This window comes from Thamnophis elegans, chromosome Z (genome assembly GCF_009769535.1).
Source record: "Thamnophis elegans isolate rThaEle1 chromosome Z, rThaEle1.pri, whole genome shotgun sequence".
Taxonomy (NCBI): domain Eukaryota; kingdom Metazoa; phylum Chordata; class Lepidosauria; order Squamata; family Colubridae; genus Thamnophis; species Thamnophis elegans.
Window position 1 is genome coordinate 81,819,479 of NC_045558.1, and position 16,223 is coordinate 81,835,701.

Here is a 16,223-nt window from a genome sequence, read left to right on the forward strand (position 1 = left end):
CAGGTTTTGACGGCTTTCCGGAAGGCCTGGAGAGAGGTGAGGGTCCGGATCTCCGCGGGGAGTTCATTCCAAAGGGCCAGAGCTGCTACAGAGAAGGCCCTCCCCCGGGTAGTAGCCAGATGGCATTGGCTGGTGGACGGAACCCGGAGGAGGCCGACCCTGTGTGATCTGACGGGTCTTTGGGAGGTAATTGGCAGCAGGCGGTCTCTCAAGTACCCAGGTCCAATACCATGAAGGGCTTTATAAGTTACGACTAGCACTTTGAAGCGTATCCGGAGACCAATCGGTAGCCAGTGCAGCTCACGGAGGATAGGGTTATGTTACAACGCGGTTCTGTCGGCGCGCTTTTGTCGGTGCGCTTTAGGGCTAATTCGTCGCTCATTCGTCACGCGCTTTAGACACTGCGGTTTAGTCAGGCGCGCTTTTGTTGTGCGCGCATTTGTGGTGGAACCCATTTAGATATCTTAGTGATTCCCACACACCCTGTTTGATTCTGTCCCTACTGTGGAGAGGCAACCTATTTAGTAGTTCTTGGAACTCCATGTCCTTCATTCTATTGATTGCTATTTGCTTTGCTTGGTCAAAGCCAAGAGACATTAAGAATACCGTTGAGAGCCCATAAGAGCCCAGCTTGTGATCAATTTCCTGTTTCTAGGGGGAGGGGAAGTTGCCAGTCGGGGGACAGTCCCTCTGGAAAGAAATGCATTTTAAGCCAATGAATGATCATCATCTTCCAGGCTCTTACTTGAATTTGAGGCATGCCTATCTGAATTCTTAACTGGGCATTTGGAGATCCTTTGGGTGCAGCTAAGATGGCTCACAGGAATTTGGTTCGTATGGTTTCTAGCAAGTCTTTCTTTGCAAGGATTCCTGTTTGTGTCCCATATAGAATTTGCGCCAATGTTTTGGCTTCGAAAAGTTTTAAGGCAGCAGATACTGACTGCCCTCCACCTGTGTAAAAGAAATGTTTAATTGTGTTTGAGGACCTATTGGCTGCTTGCAATGTATGATCCAGGTGTGCCTTCCATGTCCTTGCGAGTGGAAAACCACCCCAAGGTATCTAAATGTTCTAACCTGTTCCAAACTATGTCCTTCTATTTTCCAGGAGTATTGGCTTGGTCTTTTAGCAAAAACTAAAACTTTTTGATTTATCAAAGTTAAGGACCAACTTGTTTTGCCTGCAATAGCCAAGGATTGCCCTAATTGCTCTCTTCAGTCCCACAGGAATTTGTGAAATAATAGTGACATCATCAGCATATGAGAGAATTGGCACTTTGCATTGTGCTAGGTTAGGAGGATGGAAATCAGGGTTCTATAAGAGATCAATCAGGGGATTGATAAAGAAGTTAAAGAGAGAGGGGGACAGGATGCAACCTGCCGTACCCCTTTTTGTACCCTTACTGGGCAGGTTAAACTCCCTTGGGGATTGCACCTGACTTTCAAGGTGGAATTGGCATACAATTTTTGTATAAGGAAGAGGAGGCATTTATCGATAGTGGTGAATTTTAATTTCTCCCAGAGGGTGATCCTGGATATTGAATCAAAGCCCTGCTTAAAATCAAGGAAGGCCACAAAAAGAGGATTTTTTACTACGTGTATTTTTGTACTAAATAGTGAGTATCAAGATATGATCCACCCTAGATCTTCCTTCTCTAAAAGCAGCTTGTTCATCTTTGATTATCCCCTCTGAAATTAGCCAATCCTGAAGTTTATAGTTTAGGTCAGTGGTTCTTAAAGTGGGCGGTACTGCCCCCTGGCGGGAGATAACTTAGGGGGGCACTAAGAGGCAAGGGAGGTGGCAGAGGAGTGCTGGAGGTGGCCCCCTCGCAGGGTGCAATTCTGCCTGGGGCTCTGTTGGCCGCCAGTCAGCTGAGCACTTCTGGCAGGGGTGAAATTCAGCCGGTTCTGACCGGTTCTCCTGAACGGTAGGACACATTATGGGCAGTTCGGAGAACCATTAAAATGCACAACTGACTGGCTCCGCTCTCATTTCCCGACCCTCCCACTCACTCCTTTTTGTACCTCTCCTGCCTAGAGGCACAGGTGCTGCTGCTGCTGCTCCCTGGTTCCCTCACTTATTTCAACCATACAGCCCAGCAGATTTCTGCCCATGAGTCTTCCTTTGCTTCTATTCTAGCTACCTCCCCAACGCCCCAGCCATGGTATCAATTCTTTTCCAAGCTATTTCCCTCTATCTGGGCTCTCCCTTGCAGAGCTGAGTCTAGCATTCAGTTTAAAACTTAGGGCAGGGAAGGGGGTCAACAGAGCAGCCAGGAGGGGAAAAAGGTTTTCTTTTTTTCTAAATTATTTCACTCCGTCTGGGCTCTCCCATGCAGAGCTGAGCCTAGCATTCAGTTTAAAATACAGGGCAGGGGAGGGGGGGCAACAGAGCAGCCAGGAGGAGGGAAAAAGTTTTTCTTTTTTGCCAATCTATGTCTTTTTTCACAAGGAGAGGAGGAGAGAGGGAGGGAGGGAGGCAGAGAGGGAGGGAGAGAAAGAGAAGGAGAGAGGAAGTCAGAAAGAGAGAGAGGAAGAAAAGGAGGAAGTTAGTAAGAAGGAAAGAGGAAAGAAGTGAGAGAGGAGAGGAGGAAGGAAGAAAGTGGGAGGGAGAAAGATGGAAAGAGAGGAGAGTAAGAAACGAGAGTGGGAAGGAGATAGGGAGAGAAAGGGGGGAAGGAGGGAGGAAGAGAGGAAAGGAGAAAGAGGGAGAGAAAAGGGGAAGAGAGGGAGGAAGAGAGGTGAGAGACAGACAACTGAACTTTACTTATGAAAAGGTGTTAATTATGTCAATGGAAGAGATAGGAAACTGCATTAGTGATATATGTCAATGCGTTGATTTGTACTAAAATGTTTAGCTTAAAGAATTTATAAGGAATCACAAATATGTAAGTTAAAAGTGTGGAAAATGTAATGTACATGTGGATGACCCTTTGCATGAGTTGTATTGGGAAAAATAAAAAAAATGTAGCCTTCCAGACTGAATGAACATTTGAAGAAGGCACATCCTGACAAGGCAGACAAGAACCTGCTAAGTCACTTAAAACCAAACATTGGGAAACTGGTATCACTTCATCAAGCCCACCCATCACATTAAGAATTTACTGGACAGTGAAGTACTTACTAAATTTTACTGAGTTTACTAAGTTACCAGTTACTAAGGTTCTTGATAAATGACTATCAGATTTTGAAAACCTGGTATCACTGGATCATGTTCAACAATTTTGTTGAATTAACATTAACTAAAAAGGTTTTTAAATTGGATTTTGAATAAATGTGCAATTAATTGTTACAGTTTTGAATTTTACTGTTATTATCTTCCTTCCATCATGCAAACCGCCCAGTCACATGACCCCAGAGCCACGCCCACCAAGCCATGCCTACAGAACGGTAGTAAAAAAAATTGAATTCTACCACTGGGTGGGGGCACTGAGGATCAGTTTGTAGCACCAAGGAGGCGGTGGACTGAAAAAGTTTGGGAACCAGTGGTTTAGGTGTTTGGCATACAGTTTACTAATAATGCTCAGAAGATTAATGGGTCTATAATTGCCTGGGTCATTTCTATTACCTTTTTTATAAATTGGTATGATAATTGCTACTCCCCAATCTCTTGGCATATGGCCTGTTTTATTTGTAAATGTAAATGGATGCTTCCAAAAATAATCAAAAAGAATGCCCACCAACTGGCATTATTTTTGATTATTTCTGGAAGGACATTAACAGCACCAGGTGCCTTATTAGCCTTTAGGGCTCCGATCAACCGGGATATCTCTTCTGGTGTAACATTGGGCCAGTAAGGAGTTTGGTCCAAACTAGTTTGACTCTCCTTGATTACATAGTCAGGGTCTGTATATAACTCCCTAAAATATTCTTCCCAGACATGAATCGGTACCTGGTTAGTTGGGGCTAGGGGAGGTTTCCCCAATCCTCTGGTGATGTACCAAAAAAGGGATGTATTTTTTGTCCTGACATAATTAATCTATGCCAAGACCCCTTCAGAGTCACACTTTTCTTTTAGAAGGTTCTTGTGATCCTCAAAAGGGGCATTTTTACTTTTCTTGTATTCCATATTATATATCCTTTTTAGTTGCACGCAATCTCCATCGAACCATTTTTTATTCTTTGAGATCGGCCTTTTGGAGTGAGCTAGTGTTCTGTTAATGAGAACCGAATTCGAATTTAAAATTAAAGTTTCAAACCCCTCTAAGATCCTTCAAACTTATTCCTTAGTAGAGATATATGTAACTCTATGGTTTCTGGAACTAGCATCCATTTGGTAACTTCCTTAGCATTTTTCTCATTCCATTTAATTTTTACCTGGGTATTTTGACTCTCTATCCTGGGTAGGTAGGCTGTGCCTGCCCTTAGAGACTTCTAGTGTAATGTGAGATAAGGAGTATTGCATCATGATTGCTTTCCAGTCGCGAGTCTATCTCCATCTTTTGTAAGAACTTCAGGAGGTCATATATTATCCAGTAATCAACCGTGGATTTTCTTCCTGCTCCCCGATAAGTATATTCTGCTGGATAGTCGCCCCATGTGGACCAATTAAGGATACAAAGACCCAAACGTACAGTCATCTGTTTTACACACAAACCTGCCCGATTTGCTTTAGGGTCTTTAAATTGTCTGGAATGCAGGGATTCTCCTGTTAAAATGCTAATTAAATAAAAAAGGATCCAATGGGGATACTAAAAATTGATAAAATTAAACAAAACCGGGAAGCGCTACTGCAAACACGCTCCAGCTGCAGCTAGCTCCAGCCCTCTTTCAAAGAAGGTACTCGGTAGTTGTCATCTTTTCTTTTTATTCTTCTTTGTATTCCTATAATCTATTTTGTTGTCTGCCACCGCATTGAAATCACCTTTTATACAGACATTTTCCCAATCTGATTCAATTATTTTCTTGTGTAATTTATTACATAATTCTTTTTTATTTATATTTGGAGCATAAATATGCGCCAGCAGAAGTTTTTTTTTGATTTGTTGTTATTTCCGTCATTAAAAATCTGCCTTCTCTACCACTGAATATTTTCCTTGAATTTAACCAACCTTTTATGTATACTGCAATCCCTCTTTTCTTATTTTGTGCTAATGTCAGATGTAGCTTTTCTTATTTGGGGCGTTCTAGATTATTACCATATTTTACTTTGAGATGAACCTCCTGTAGGCAGACAATATCCATATTCTGTCTTTTGAGTCTTGTTAATGTTTGTTTTCGCTTGCCTGGTGAGTTGATACCATTGATGTTCAAGGATATCAGCTTTATTTTGTCTTCCATCTTATTTGTATGGTTTTGGTCCTTTCCTTGTTCTTGTCTCAGTTTGTGTTCTTGTCCTGGCTCCCTCTCTCTCCTGTCATTCAGTTTCCCTTCGGTCCCTTATATCCTGCTCCGTAAATTTTTCCTCTGATGTCTGTTCTTCTTCTTATTTTCTGCTTCCTCTCTACTATCTTGTTCGCATTCTCCTATTATATAGTGATAATAAAACTCCTATGCCTTTTCCAGCGAATTAATGTGGATTTTTTTCCCCTGCCAGGATATTAGCATCCCCTCAGGGATAAGCCATCTAAACATCACTCTGTATTTGAGCAGTTGGGTTGATAGGAAATGATAGTTTCTTCTCTGTTCTCTTCTCTGTTTTGGTATCTGCTTTAATGTTATGGTTTCTTTTTCCTTATAGACAGAACGTTGGTCTTACCTGAACGTGTCTTTTCAGGGAAGAGAGGGAGTGGTCATGTGTGGGTATTCTCAAAGCCTGATTGGTCCAAAGACCGAGAGAAAACTTCTTAAATACTCCTTCCTTCTATTCTTGCCCAGTTTCCTTGACGGCAAACAATGGTACTGAAAACAAACACAACCAACAACAAAACCCCCAGGAACCACCCTCTCTTCCCCTGAAAAGATACATTCAGGTAAGACCAACGTTCTTTTTCCAGTGGAAGAGAGGGAGTGGTCACGTGTGGGACATACCCAAGCTTAGTCCCGGGGGGGGGGGGGAAGAAACAGCAACAACTACGGCCTAAGGGGAGTATCAGCTGCCACCCTCTGTACGACCCTCTGACCAAAAGAAGCATCCGCCAAGGCGAACGCATCCAGATGATGACGGATGAAAGGCGCCGGTGACATCCAAGTAGCTGCCCAACAAACGTCCTCAAAGGGGGCCCTAGTGGCCCAAGCCGCCATGGTCGCAGCACTCCTAGTGGAATGGGCTGTTATCCCCGACGGAACAGGATGCCCCCCTGCCCCATAGGCCTCCACGATAGCCTGTCATAGCCAATGGTCGATGGTAGCCGAAGACACCCTGGCTCCCAACTTCCCAGGTTGGAACGAGACAAACAAAGCCTCAGACCGGTGGACCCCTGTAGTCCGCTGGAGATAAATGCGCAAAGCGCAACGAACGTCTATACAGTGCCAGAGTCTCTCCCTATCACTAGATGGGCCCGGGCAAAAATCAGGCAGGACGATTTCCTGCGCCCTATGAAATGGAGTGTTCACCTTGGGAAGGAAGGTACGGTCAATACAAAGAACCACCCGATCCTGGTGAAAGTGGCAAAGATCATCCTTGGACGAAAGAGCGCCCAGCTCTGAAATCCGCTGGGCCGAGGTAATTGCCACCAGAAACGCTACATTAAGGGAGAAGAATCTCAGATGAACAGATTGTAGGGGCTCGAACGGAGGCCCCATCAAGGCCCTGAGAACTAGGGGAAGATCCCAAGTGGGGAACTTGTGTATAGGAGGAGGTCTGAGATTAGCCGCCCCCTTAAGAAAGTGCTTGATGATGGGGGCGTGTGAGAGAGAGGAAGACCCCAACTCCCCAAGACCGAAGACAGAGCCGCCACTTGGTGGCGCAGGGTGTTGTGCGATAGGCCATCGTCCAAGCCTTTCTACAGAAAGTCCAAGACATTGGGAATAGTGGCCCTGGCAGGGGAAATGCCAAGGGGGGAGCACCACCTAACCAAGGTAGCCCAGGTGGAGTTGTAAATCTGGGTCGTTGATGGGCACCTAGATGCTTATAATAATATCAATATAAATAAATATAATGGGTTTTTTACTTATTAAATTGATTACATTATAAAAATATCTAGAATATATAAGTACACACACACAAACACACACACTATATTAGTCTATATAAGTTTGCTTTCACTTACACATATGTCCACTGGGTATTATCTATATGTATCTATGAGAATATATATGTCAGAAAGTATAAAATATAAAAATGGTCTTTAAGGTATTCTATATAAAGTTCCAAGTCTAGTTTTAAACGAACAGCTATACAGTAACTAACAGCTATACAGTAACCTATTCAGGTTACTTAAATTGCACAGATTTCCGGAAACTTAATAAGTTATTTTTCCTTATTCTTACTGTTGTATCAGTTTCTCCTCTCTTATTGTTTCCTTCTATCTATTTAACACAGTCACTATCACAATTCTCTCACTTCCCCTGTCAGATCAAATCTACTGTCTTCTTCCTAGGCAGAAGCTTCTTACAGTTGGTTCTTTCCTTTTCTGCAATCCGCAATGTTTAGTCCCAGTCTAATCACAATCTCAGCTTGTGTTCCTTCTGCCTGTGGCAATTCTCCAGCAAGCTCAAGCTCAAGTACATTTCCTCCATTCCTTCTCTGAATATTAACTCCGTTTTCTCAAGGTTCCGCTCCCACCGCTAAAGTGCTGCTTTTTTTCCTGCCTTGGAAACTCACTCACCGTCCAAGCTATAGGTTCACACTTCCTGAGAGTCGCACCAGTTCTTCATTCCAACTCCTCGAACTCTACCAATACTTTCAGATGTTTCTTTCTTCTCACTTCCTTCTCCATTTAAAGGGCTGGATCCCGTCATAAAGGCCAGTCTCTCCAGCACAGATTTGAGAGGTTTCTCCTACTATAACAGGGGATCACACCTCTCCCTGTATCTTCCAAGCTTCCCCTTTCTGTCGTTGGTCCCTCCGAGACCCAGCTCTGCTTTTGCAAGCCTCCTGGCACAGAAAATTGGGCAGAAAGAACAGAGCCCTATTCTTCTGCTCTGCGCCAGTATGATTCCACCCTGGGAGTCTCAGCAAACAGCACTCCTGATAATGTTACCTAGTTTGGGTAATGAAACATCTGCAAGAAAACAAGCAAGTTCAGAAAGCACCAAGGACCTCTAATTTATGGTTCTGTTTTTGATAAGGTCAGTAGTGGTTTCTTTTTGCATAAAAATGGAAATATGAATTAATCAGTTATGTGTTCTCTCTACTGTCCATTACTTTGTCGTTTTTTTCCTATTAGTGGATCGATTGTTTCTTTGACTTTTTTCTGGGGGGAGGTTTGTGTTGAAACTTTTTTCAATTGTTTTTGACATTTGTTACAAGTCTTACTATGTTTAAAGCCTAGCTTTCCTAACTTCATCTTTACAGGTTCGAGCTCTTTATTGATATTTTGCCTTAATTATGTGTCCCTCTTTCCATTTTTTGTACTTCTCCTTTTTCTTCTCTCTGTTAGTCTGAGCATTCTTTGTGATATCATGCTGTTTTCTTCTTGTTTATCTTTTTTCATAGTATTGAACAAAGCTGGCCTTTTATAATTATATTTTTCAGGCATTCCCAAGCTTTTTGAGTTGATTTGCCCTTTAAGATTTTCATCCATAGGATCCTTCCTAAAAGCTCTAAGTTTGTTAAAATCAGCTCTTTTAAAGGCTAAAACATTGATTTATGTTCTATTGCTTGTGTCTGTTTTATACTGAATTCTAATATTACATGGTCACTCTCCCCTAAAGTTCCTACAACTTCAATTCCCTCTATTACTTCTTCTCTATTTGTAAGAATAAGGTCCAGTATAGCTGTCCCTCTAGTTGCCACCTCTTCTTTTTGGATGATGAAGTTGTCAACTAGGTGATCAGAAATCTGCTTGATCTCCTATTTGTTGCAGTTTGTTTCCCAATTGATATCAGGGTAGTTTAAAGTCCCCAATACTATTGTGGTGGGTTTCCTATATACACTGGTTAACTGATTAGCAAAAAAATAAAATAAAAAAAAAATCATTTTTTTCTTCTTGGTTGGGTAGTCTGTAATATGCACCTATGGCAATGTCATTCTTTTTACCTTATATGTTGACCCATATGCATTCTAGACAGCTTTCATACTTGTTGTGTGCATCATTATAATTTCTGTAATGGCAGTTATATCATAATTGCCCTTATGTACTAGTATTTCAAGTTCATCCTGTTTGTTCCTAAACTTTTTTTATAAGGTTTATTGCGTTTTTATTTTTAAACATATATCAACATCAATACATGAACAGTGTGGCCTCTGGGTATGGTTTATGTTAATACAAATAACAACAGTCAATTACTACATTAATCAAACTTATATAATCTTAATATTAATATATCTGATTATTTTAAAGAAGTTATTCAATATTTCAATGTTCCATTCTAATGTCAATGATCTTCTTGAACATACATAGTAATACCATCTTTCAACCTCTCATCTTTCCATCTCATTATTACTTATTTTTAATTTATATAGAAATTATAACTACTAATATCCCCCAAATTCTTGTTTCTACCTCTATTCTGGCTTGTAGTAATGTCACTCTTACTAATCCTAATGTCAAGACACATATTTATGTTACTATAGAGTCCTTTATATAAAGGTATATATTCTTATTTCTACCTATTTCTAGAGTTGCAGCTCTCTGCAACATCACAAGGTGCCCCTCTTTGCTTCACCACCCCTACAGGGTGACTTTGGCTCCTTTCGGAGCCCACCAATAGAGAGAACTTAGCACGGGAGCATGGAGAGCCACCCCGCATGTCTGATCCCAACGTGATGTCAACCGGATGTCTTTGTTCCTAAACTTTGAACCTTAGTATATAGGCATCCTATATCTTCTACTTTGCATCTTGAGTTTTTTGTCTTTCTTTTTACTCCCTACCTCCTTATATGATTAGCTATCTTGTGGTTTTTGCTCAAATTTAGGTTCTAAAGGTTGGTCACCCTTATCCCTCAATTTTAGTTTAAAGTAGGGTGGACAAAAATATCATTTAAAAATAAAAAAGAAATCAGATTGTATTTATTTTTATCAAATTTATTTTAATAAAATACTTTTGGAGTAAAAATCTATCTAAAGATAATTTTCTATTTAACATACATTAATAATTTAGTTTATTCAGCATAAAATGGAGTTTAGTTATGTAGTATAAGGCTGTATATTCTGCAATATTTACATTTTTGGTAAACTCATTTAATGAATCCTAGCTCTGAAAGCTAAATAGGAAACCTTAATTTTGTTTTCAAATAATAATATTAAAGATTCTAACTAAAAGCAAGAATGAGTCCTTACATTTAAAGAGCATCTGTCATTTCAGATCCATCATGGCAGCCCATTAGCGGGGATCCAGTCACCTGCTGCCTGCCACGTCCCTTACCTTGTTGTGTCACTGTCCTTCACCAGCCATCCCATTAAATTGAATGGGACTATCGGTGACTCAACAGTGGCTGAGAGGAGGAACCACTGCGGGACAGAGATGACTGTTGCTCTTTAAAAAATATGATTTAAAAAGAGTTCATTTAAATCAAACCTTTGATTTAAATCATGATTTAAATCAACTTGATTTAAATCAAATCCATCTTGGTTTAAAACCCTTCTGATAATATGAGCCAGACTTTTTCTGAATATATTCTTTCCAGTTCCTGTGAGATGCTGTCTATCCCTTGACAAGAGCTCTTCATGTTGGTAATTAAGATCCTAGTCTTAAGAAACCAACGTTCCCGACAACACCATTTTTAAGCCAATGGTTCATTCTAAAATCCATTGTTCCCTCATTGAATGTTGGTCTTTTACTGGAAGTATAGCTGAAAACATCATTTGTGCTCTTAATTCTTTGACTATCTTCTCCAACTGTTCATAATCTTATTATAGTTTTCAGATTCATTGTTGTACCATTCATTCCCACGTTTCTACACTTCTAAAGGGATAGTAATCTGTGGGGTTTCTTTTAGTAAGGTTCTTAGTTACATCTTTTGATTTTTGCTCCAAGGAGATAACATATCTCCCTAGATTGATTGTCTGGTCTGCGGACTATGGTTTCTTTTCCCTTTGAATCTCTTGCCACTAATACTTGCTTTTTTCCCCTAGGAAAGTCTGGGATACTTTTTCCTTTTTGTTGAAATATCATCATTTCTGAAGCTTCATGACTTTAAGATGGCAAGGGGGGAGAAATTGGTCTATCCAAGCCAAAATAAAGAAGATGGACATTACTGTGGAAGGGACTTTTATTAACTTTAATTGATTCTCCTGAATTTCTTTGCTTTTAAAATAAAGACTGCCTAAATGATGTTTTGATTCTGTGGTGGGGAGGGGGAGAAATAATTCTAATTTTACTTACTTCTGTTTGACAAGCCAGGAGGGCTATTAAACAAAGAAGCACTTGTTTCAGGTTTATTTTGTAGCTTACATTGCAGTAGTGTTGTTTGACCACATAAGGGAGCCAAAAGATTGTAATATTATCAATTCTTACTAACTCTCCAGTTACATTATTTTATATACTAAACCCATTGGATTTAATGTTAAAAATATGCAAGTTCAAAGTTTAAAATTTTAAACTTTGGTTACATTTTAGAGAAATGATCAGTCATAAGAAAACTGAAAGAATATCAGGAGATGCAGAATCTTGAAGATCTTTTCTGAATGTATATACAGCTAAATCACATAGACTAATTCAAGGAATGGGAACAAAACTTGAATCAAAATTTGACGTACTTTCAAAAAAAGTGATGAAATTTCAAAGAAACTTCACAAGGAGATATAACATTTGACTGGAGATATTAAACAGGATATGATGGAGCATAAATTGAAGAAGAACAATCTCCAGCATGAAGCTGATTTGGATGAAAGATCTCTTTTAGAATTATAATTTAAGCAACTCCAATTAAGAGGAGAGGATATTAGACCAAGGATAATTAAAGGCTTGGCCAGGTTAATTAATTGAGAAGACCCTCGACCTTGAAACAGGCAAAATGTATTAAGTAAATTCCAGATTTGCAACTATAAGAAAACTACCAAGGGGTGTTTTAATCTATTTTGTAAGAAGAACGAGAGATGTTTTGGATTGTCATTTTAAATCTAAAGTAAAAATGAAAAAGTGGATATAATTGTTTTGAAAGAAATCCCTGTCAGAATTTGAGAAAAAGGAAAACTTATTCCTTCCTCAATGATAACCTGAAGAAGAGAAAAATTCCCTTCCATTGGGACATACTTGAAGGACTGATATTCACTCATCAAAGAGCAAAGATTTAGACCGAATTCTATAGAAAAAGCCAAGGACTTCTTGATTAAATAAACTAATTTTGGTTCCAGATGAGGAAATTTGGGCAGACAAGTAGCAAGATGTAAATAACCCTCAAAAAGTTGATACTAAAGAAGATGTGGCTGAAATGTCTGTACAGGAACTTACTATTTTATCCAAGGTTCAAGATTAAGTTCATAGCATGGAATATTAATGGGGCAAATGCCCCATCTAAACATAAAAATACTTAATTACTTAAGGAAATTTAATGTTGATATAATTTGCTTTCAAGAAACACATATTAAGAAACAAGACAAGAAGTATTTAATAAATAAAATATTAGGGAAGTGATTTATATATGCTGGAGTTAATGGAGTTGTTATAAACCCTTATCTAAACCTAAATTACTTTTATTAGATGAACGTGGTAGATTTGTAGCAGTGGAAATTGAACTGAATGGCATAAAATCAATACAAGTAATCCTCGACTTACAACACTTCATTTAGTGACCATTCAAAGTTACAACGGCATTGAAAAAATGGCTTATGAGCATTTTTCACACTTACAACCATTGTAGCATCCCTGAAGTCATGTCATCAAAATTCAGACACTTGGCAACTGGTTCATATTTATGACAGTTTTAGTGTCCTGAGGTCATGTGATCCCCTTTTGCAGATATGTCCAAGATCCCAAGGTCCGCAGGCCAGATCTGACCCCAAGGTGAATAGAACTGGCCTGTGGGTTTGCCCTGAGGACAGAGAAGGACAGCCCCCGTTGCCCCAACCCACTCCAGTCAGCAACCAAAGGAAAAACCTGAAGGCAGCGGGCCAGAAGACAGCCCAGCCACTGAGCCCCTCCTGTTCCTTCTTGGCCCCTGGGCCCAGATATAGCTGCTGCTCCTCACCATATATTGGGTTGGACTTGCAATTACATTGCCCACTTCATCCTGCAAAGCGGGGCTCACCCGGTGCCTTCGTCCACTGTCATTTCAGGAGCCCTGACTAAAGGCCGAGCGCTCCAGTCTTGCCCTGTCAAGAAAGGGGGCAGCAGTCGGTGTTACACCATGTCTCTAGGGCTCAGATTCATTGGGTGATACCTTCCCCTCTCCCAGTGAGCCTGGGTTACTTGCCTCTTGTTGCAGATTTTGTCAGGGGTACTCAAACGCTGTCCCAACTTTATTCTGGATTTTCGGGTTTGGAAAGTGGGGGAGCAGTGCTGCATTTGTAGGCACCAGCTGCGCTTGCTGGAAAGCCTCCTGCTCCCTCACCCCGGCAGCCACCTCCTTCAGAGCCTTCCTGACCACAACGGCAGCCCTGCCCGAGAAGGGTGGGGGAAGTGCTGCGTTTGTAGCTGTCAGCTGCACCTGTTAGGGCTGCTGTTGTGGTCAGGAATGCTGTGAAGGAGGTATCTGCAAAGGAGAGGGGAGCAGGAGGCTTTTGAGAAGGTGCAGCTGGTGCCTACAAACATGGCACTGCCCCTCTACTTTCCAATCCCAAAATTCCAGAATAAAGTTGGGGCAGAGCTTGAGCGACCCTGACAAAATCTGCAACAAGTAACTCAGGCTCACTGGGGAAGGGGTCACCAAATGAAACTCAGCTGTAGAGACATGGTGTAGCCTCAGCTGCCACACACCCCTCCCTTGGCAGGGCAAGGCTGGAGTGCTCTGCCTTTAGTCAGGGCTTCTGACATGGCAGCAGACGAGGGTGAGCCCCGCTTTGCAGGATGAAGTGAGCGGATGGCAAGTCCAGTCCTGGCTATGGCAAGGAGCAGCAACTGCATCTGGGCTCAAATGCTCAGAAAAAATGGGAGAGGCAGGGTGGCTGGGATGCCTTCTGCCCCACTGCATTTGGATGTTTCCTTTGGTTGCAGGCATAGGGCCTGCCCATGCCAAAATGCAAGAGGGTTTCTCTATCTGCAGAGATTGGGAGGCTGAAGGCTGATCTTTGTGGCCATGCAATTCTAAAATAAATGGGCTAACATAGATGGGTTCTAAAATAAACAAGCGATAATCGATAAACATCATGGTTTATCGATTACCAAATTTTCCTTGGGTTTTCCTATCCCTTCCTGGACTATTAAAATCACATTGGCAATCACGTTGGTACCAAACACCTGGCTGCAAACTAGCCAGCCCTGTTAAGAGTTCCTTAATAATATTTGCTCTTTCTTCCTAACATAAATAAAGGTAATTTTTCCAGAAAATATGTGAAGAGCTGTAATTAATGATTTAATTATGTGTACTTTTTGGCTGGGTTTTAATTTATATAATGTTTAATCAGGAGGGTGGGCCTTGGAGAGGTAGAAGTGACCAATATGGAAGCTATGGCTTGCCTCCAAATGTATCTCCCCTGCAGATCTCTGGAGAGGAAGAGGGGGAAGTAGGGGAGCTATGTGAGGGAAGGCTGTATCAATAAGCCAGCATCCTTACCACACGATTGGCAATGGGGATTTCCTTTTGAGAGGGTCCAGCCTCCCTTGTGCAGGATCAGAGAGCACTGCTCCCCTGCCTCCTCCTCTTGCTCTCTGGAGATCTGTCACAGCAGAAGTTGGACTCTATTTCCTGCAAACTTTCTCCTTTGTGCTTCTATTCACAGCAATGCCTGCTTTTCCACCTCCTGCTTTGCTGAGAGGAGGCACCGGACAGGGAAATGCCAATGATGTCTGGGATTGGGAGAAGAACATCTCCTTTGCATGCTGTGCACATGCACACACAACATTCCAAGCTTAAGAGACTTTTATCCACATCTGAGCTTACAAACTGCCAATCATGCTGCGCCTGGGGAGAAGGCCCTCTCCTTCCTCTATGGATAAAAGTCCCCAAACTTGGAATGTGATTTGTATGAGTATGTGCGCATGCGCAGGTGCACACTTGGCTGCAAGCAGTTTGGGAGGTGAGGAGCTTGTGGGGCACCGAACTGTCCCCACGTCAAGTTATCCTGTGAAACTTGTTCCATCCCAATGCAGTTATCCTGAATCAGACATGCCCAGTGAGGGGCGTCGAGCTGGCCATACCCACTCAGCCATGTAGTTGCTGTGACCCTGCTACTGTCCCTTTGAGAACAACCATAATGTGATTCGGCCCTCAATGAAATTGAGTTTGATACCCCTGATTTAGAAGGTCATGCATTAAGATTTGGATGGCAAGCTGATCTATGGTATGAGGAAGTTAAAGTAAATGTTAATTCAAACAATTACTTTGTTAGATACATCATTCTAAGAGTTTGGAATAAATATAAAACAAGGTTTTCTAAGAGGATGGCTCTTTGGGTGTGCTTCCAAAAGCTTAAGAAAAGAAATGTGGAAAAGGCGAACTGGTGGACTTGTAGTAAAATAATATCTTTTAATTTTGGTGATTTATCAATAAATTTAAATTAATTTTATTAATTTACATACTTATACCTGAAAGATTAAAATTAGACAAAAAGAATTATGCATTTGACTTTCTTAAAATGGATTGGAAATCCTACTGTGTGGTAGTGATGAACATATTATTGCTAAGATCTATAAAATGTTATTGAATTTGAATAGTGAATATGTAATGCATTGTATGATTCAGTGGGCAAGGAACTTTGGATATAATGTAAAGCTTGAACAATGGGCGAATATGTGTATGAGATGTTTAAAATGTACATTAAATTACAATTTAAAATAAAAGTTTATAAGTTGATGTGTCTATAGTTGGTATTTGATACAAGTTATCAAGAATATATAAAGATATTTCAAATGAATGCTGGAAATAAAAATGTAAAGAAATAACTTTTTATCATTTATGGTGGGTATCTGATGAATGAAAGAAATATTGGAGTAGGATTCATATTCCAATATAGAAGATTCTCAGTGAATATAAAACCAGAAATTATTTCGGGATGGGGGGTGTTAATGGAAAAAAAACTTGGGAAAAAAATTGGAACTTTGATGTTATATAGCTTGTGCGTGCTGGCCAGTTGATTTACAGG

The 16,223-nt window shown here is 40.8% G+C and overlaps 1 protein-coding gene across 2 annotated transcripts in view; it reads right to left on the reverse strand.

Moving 5' to 3' along the window:
• Positions 1 to 16,223, reverse strand: part of MSANTD3 (Myb/SANT DNA binding domain containing 3) — a 43,047-nt gene that overhangs the window by 19,532 nt on the left and 7,292 nt on the right. The window contains exon 2 of one of the 2 annotated variants that reach the window (XM_032236836.1): positions 7,707 to 8,102. The exons of the other annotated variant lie outside the window; for it this stretch is intronic. The gene's annotated coding sequence lies outside the window, so the exon portion shown is untranslated. The remainder of the gene's footprint in view (positions 1 to 7,706; positions 8,103 to 16,223) is intronic. 2 annotated transcript variants of the gene reach the window in all.